Source organism: Cetorhinus maximus, chromosome 8, assembly GCF_964194155.1.
Source record: "Cetorhinus maximus chromosome 8, sCetMax3.hap1.1, whole genome shotgun sequence".
NCBI lineage: Eukaryota > Metazoa > Chordata > Chondrichthyes > Lamniformes > Cetorhinidae > Cetorhinus > Cetorhinus maximus.
Window position 1 is genome coordinate 107,777,766 of NC_135886.1, and position 6,005 is coordinate 107,783,770.

Below are 6,005 nucleotides of genomic sequence, written 5' to 3' on the forward strand. Positions count from 1 at the left end.
CAAACTTTTCCATTGTGATCTTATTTATTTTTTTCTAACAATTAACTTTTTTTTTCTGAACTGTAGTTTGGGTTTCTCCAATTTTCTTCCCTTCCATTCTGGAAGTATTACTTTCTTGTTGGACACAGCTCCATGTGCATCAGCCACTCTCTGGTGCCTTGTCCAAGAGACTTAATTATGTGTAGGTCTTGACACTAAATATCAACAGACTATTTGACCACTGGAACATCACGGCTGAGCCTGATCCTGTTCTCCCCTGAAATCTGATCATGCACTTTACAGAAAAATGTCTAATGACCAGTAGAGGTAACCTTGGCTGACAATTTTCCTTGTTAATCAGGGGCATTGAGGCCATTTTTGAATCCCTACTGGTGCTTTAGGTTGAGACTTCTATGATCTGTACATGCATTAAGGATATTTCCATAGCCTTTTTTAAAGAGTGGGGGCGGCGGGGGGGAGGGGGGGCGGGGTGATTTGATTTTCTGCAATAGTCACCTTGATTGGAGAATGTGGGACACCCTTGATGTCAATTTAAGCCCTTGTGAAAATGTCCTTCAGCAGACATTGCACCTGTTTAAGCATGTGCTTTTGTAATGGGTTGTTTTTTTTTAAAAAAAAAAGTTTGAGCACTGTGGGGTAATAGCCAGCCTTTTTATTAAGTGTCTAGTTGACACTTTTACCATACACAGTGAAGAAGGAGTTTGTACTTTGGAATCAGTCTACTTATCGTGTGAAGACGTTTCAGGATGTTTCACGTGAGGTTTTGTTGTTGAGGGCTAAGAAAAGTTGCATTTCTAGTCTATAGTTTGCATGACTGAGGTTCCAAAAAAAAAAGCTACTGTTAATTCTTTCAATCGAATGAAACTGCTGCTATTTTACCTGTCCTTCCCTTCCCTCTCCTGCACAACACTTTGGGTCAAAGCTTAAATGTGTTTGAACCTGCGTCACAGCATTCCAGACAAATTTGATGAACCATCTTACTACTGCAGGCTCTTAATACATTTATTTTCTATCTGCTTAAGATTGAAGAAGTTTTTATTTAGTCACCTTTCAAAGTATTGTTGTACTAAATATTGACCAAGCCTGGTCCATGCTGCTGGGCAACATAAACCCAATTTTGTGCAACCTGCACCACACAAACGGGTATTTCATTCGGATTCCCATCTCTTCCACCTTCAATTAGATTGTGGCTGATTCTACCTCAAGTCCATTTACATGCCTTCTATCCATTCCTTAATTTTCTGTTAGACAAGGATATTATCAATCTTGTTCTTGAAAATTTCAATTGATCCAGCACCCAAAGCCTTTTGGGAAAATAATTCCAGATTTCCACTGTTTTGTGTGGAAGTAGTGCTTCCTGATTTTAAATAGTCTAACTTATTCTGCCACCTTACCCTTCACCAAAGGGAATAGCTTGTCTGTATCTACCCTATCAAACTTCCAGTTTTTAAACAGTTCGATTAGATTACCTCTTCTCCTTCTAAACTCGTAGGAGTAAAAGCCAAATGTGGTCTCAGTTTAACCCTTTATAAAGTCCTGTTATTCTGGCGAATCTGTGCTGAACCCTTGCAAGACCAAAATATCTTTCCTGCGGATCAGTGTGCAGAACAGTATTCCAGATGGGGTCTGACCAAGGCTCTGTACAACTGAAGCTTAATTTTTTATTTGTTCTTGGCATATAAACATTGCTTGCAAGGCCAGCGTTTATTGCCCATCTTTGATTGCCGTTGAGATGGTGCTGGTGAGCTGCCTCCTTGAACCGCTACAGTCCATGTGGTGTAAGTACACCCACAGATCTGTTGGGGAGGGAGTTCCAGGATTTTGACCCAACAACAGTGAAGGAACAGTGATATAGTTCCAAGTCAGGATGTTGTGTGGCTTGGAGGGGAACTTGCAGGTGGTAGTGTTCCCATGCATCTGCTGTCCTTGTCCTTCTGGGTGATAGAGTCCGTGTGTTTTGAAGTTGCTGTCAAAGGAGCCTTGGTGAGTTGCTTTAGGGCATTTTGTAGATGATGCACGTTGCTGCCAGTCTGCGCTGGTGTTGGAGCAAGTGAGTTTAAGGTAGTGGATGGGATACTGATCAAGCGGGCAACTTTGTCTTGGATGGCGTTGAGCTTCTTGTGTGGTGTTGGAGCTGTATTCATTCTCGCTTTCTAATTCCAAACCCATTGAGATAAAAGCCAACATTCCAGCTTTTATTTTGTGTATGTTCCCCAAATCCTGGAACTCCCTAACAGTACTGTGGGTGTACCTACACCACTTGGACTGCAGCGGTTCAAGAAGGCAGCTCACCTCCACCTTCTCGAGGGCAACTGTGGATGGGCAATAAATGCTGACCAGCCAGCGAAGCCTGCATCCCATGAATGAATAAAAAAAGTGTGGATACAAAATCCATTGTTCTTCCCATTGAGCTCCACCTGTCATAGTTTTACTTTTTAACTTGATATGACTATGTCCCTTTTAACTTCCTCCTCTGTTCACACACCTTATTGTGTCTTCAAACTTGATGCCTCCAACAGACCACTCAGTCTGCAAAGGGCAGAAACAGAAATAGACAGTGGTGCATTTGGACTTCATGGGACATCTACCACCTCCAAGTTCCCCTCCACTTTGCATGCCATCCTGACTTGGAAATATATTGCCATTCTTTCATCATCACTGGGTCAAAATCCTGGAATTCCCTCCCTATAACAACACTGGGGAGTACTGTCACTGCATGGTCTGCAACAGTCCAAGAAGGTAGCTTGCCACTACCTTTAAGGGCAGTAGAGATGAGCAATAAATGTTAGCCTTGTCAGTGATACCCACACCACATGAATGAATAAAACAAAAACAATTAACTGCAGTGTTGTGATATTACTCACAGGTTCCTTTGTTTTTTCCCCCTATTAAGAACGTTTGTTGAATAAGAAATAAAACCACTGTGCCAACCTAACTCTTGTCATAGCTGCTTAAGAAAAGTTACATTTGTGTAACAAACCCTGACACATTTACCTGTCAAATGGTTGCCTGTTTATAGACATCATCAAAGAAAAGAGTACTGTAAATTTTGGGGAGGTTATTTGTATGTCATGTGGAAAACTGCCTAAAGCACATACTGAAGCTGACTTGAAATCCTTGCTATCCTGACCCTACATTTAAAATCCCGCCAGTGGTTTTGTTGATAAATTTGATCACATCCAATCCCAGGATGCAGTCTCTCTATTCATGATAGTGTAGTCATGATGTGAGTGATTTGTTTTTGTTTTCACTAATTGTGATACTAGGAGTGGTCAAAAAGGATCCTTATTTCCAACTTCCTTCTCTTTGGCATTCTGCTACCATTCGTTCATTAAAACAGTTGTTTTGACTTTTTATTTTTATGCTTTTCCCCACTTTTTGCTTCAGGAATAATGTAATGTAATCATTAATATTGGTGTGTCAGTCTTAAGGATATGTTTACACCACTATTGTAGTGTCTGTGAGAAACAATTTTTTCACTTTATCATGGTGTAAATGTAGCTTAATTTCAGAGTCGGAGCCTGACTTGACACTAAAGAGTTAGATTCCTTGGAGCACTTAGAGTTGATTTATACTTTAACTCCACATTTATAATACCATCAGAATGAAGTCGAAACTGTCACACCAACACTAAATTTATAGTGGAAATGCATCCTGTTGTTAGGCTCTCTGACCCTCCTTTATGGTGGAATTTACTTGTTTCTAAAAGTGATCACTTTTGTGATGAGTCACTTTGATGATTGAAGTAAAATCTCACCTCTTGAGTTATACAGATAGGAGAGATGGTCTCTGGTTTTATCCCTTGTCTGTATTGAATTAGTAGTTCTTAACTTGGCTGATGATAGAAATGATGCAATTGATCATCGCACTTTTTGAGGTTAGGGAAGGGGAAATCAGTTGGCTTCAGATGTCTGATTTTTCTATTCTGCAAGAGGGCAGGATTGTGAAGGCCTCCACAGTTCAGCTGGAGCATCCATCAAAACTCTGTTGTTTCATAAAGTGAAAACTTCAAATTTTGGAAACCTGTAATAAAAAATATGCTGTTATACTCAACAGCTCCACCAGAGGGGAAGATAAATAGATGTTTTGGTTGTGTACCTTTGATCCAACTGAACTTATAGATCTGTGCATTACTTTTTTTAATTTCACGATTTTATTCTGCATTCTTCTGTCTGACCCTCAAAATGGACTTTGTTGATCCAGTTACTTCTTGGCCTTGGCTTTTTAAAAAGAAGCTGATCTCTTAATATACCATTCACTGCAGAAGCAATGAATAAATGGAAAACAGCTCATAAGAGACTGGCTGTAATTATGAACGTGTTTTTTGCAACAACTGTGAATGTAGTGTCAAAACCTTGAAGGAATTGAAATACTGAAGCTTTTTCAGTTTTCTGTAGTTCAAAATTCCTGATTCAAAAGGACTTTTAGGGAATAGAAGAACTATTGTATAATAAACTAAATCATGAATAATGTATGGCTTTTAATAACTGTATGATCTAATTTAACACAGGTATACAGGTATGTGTTAACACATTTATTTCTGTAGATGGGTTGGATATGCCTGCTTTAAAAAAAAATCTTGGCTCAAAAAAGTTGAATTTGCTTAAATGTATAAAAGCTTTAAAATAAGAAAATATAACCAGTGTAATACTTGCAGTGAAGAGTCTGAATTATTTGCACTACATTTTATGCTGAAACTCAAAGCTTCTGGCTTTAGCTATGCTACTGCGATGAACTTACACATTTGGGTTAATTCACTTTTTCCCCTACCAAATTTTCATTTGTAAGGCAATGAGCACCACAGATTCTAAGATCACAATAATCATCATAGCTGAGGGTAAACTGTCCTCACTCATGTCCATACGTGCAATTTACAGCTTAACCAGAGTGTAAGGCTGTCGGGTGTAACATGTCAAATGTGATCACCTAAAGTCAACACATCACCAAAGGACCTACGTGGTCTGTATGACTCAACTTCTCATTGCCTCAATTAGCTGAATCATCAGAGAATAAAAAGTTTTCAGTGTTCTGGTTTTCCAGGTTAATTTATCACTGCACATTATCTTTAAGTTTGTTCTGTATAATCCATTTAGGAGTAGTATTATGTATATGAATAATACCCTTGAGGATTGAGCTAAAAAATCAAATCAAATTTAAACCAACATTTCCTTCTAATTTGAAATTTTAAAAAAATGGGACTCTGTTCTTTGGAAAATACCCAATTTAAAATTTTGGAGATTGAGGGGAATAATATTCACTGGTAAGAAGTTCGAGTGGTGGTGGAGGTTTGGGTAGTGAGGAAGGTCCACCGGCCTAAAACAAAGGTAAGAAACCAGTTCCCTGGCCCCAACCGCTTCCTCTTCACCATGGATGTCCAATCCCTCTACACCTCCATCCCCCACCAGGATGGTCTGAGGGCCCTTAGCTTCTTCCTTGAACAGAGGCCCCAACAATCCCCATCCACCACTACTCTCCTCCGTTTGGCTGAACTTGTTCTCACACTGAACAATTTCTCCTTTAACTCCTCTCACTTCCTCCAAATAAAAGGTGTGGCTATGGGTACCCGCATGGGCCCCAGCTATGCCTGTCTCTTTATGGGGTATGTGGAACATTCCTTGTTCCAGTCCTACTCCGGCCCCCTCCCACAACTCTTTCTCCGGTACATCGATGATTACTTCGGTGCTGCTTCATGCTCTCGTCGGGACCTGGAAAAATTTATTAATTTTGCTTCCAATCTCCACCCCTCCATCATCTTCACATGGTCCATCTCTGACACTTCTCTTCCCTTCCTTGACCTCTCTGTCTCAATTTCTGATGATAGACTGTCCACCAATATCCATTACAAGCCTACCGACTCCCACAGCTACCTCGACTACAGCTCCTCACACCCCGCTTCCTGTAAAGACTCCATCCCATTCTCTCAGTTCCTTCGCCTCCGTCGCATCTGTTCTGATGACGCTACCTTCAAAAACAGCTCCTCTGACATGTCCTCCTTCTTCCTTAAC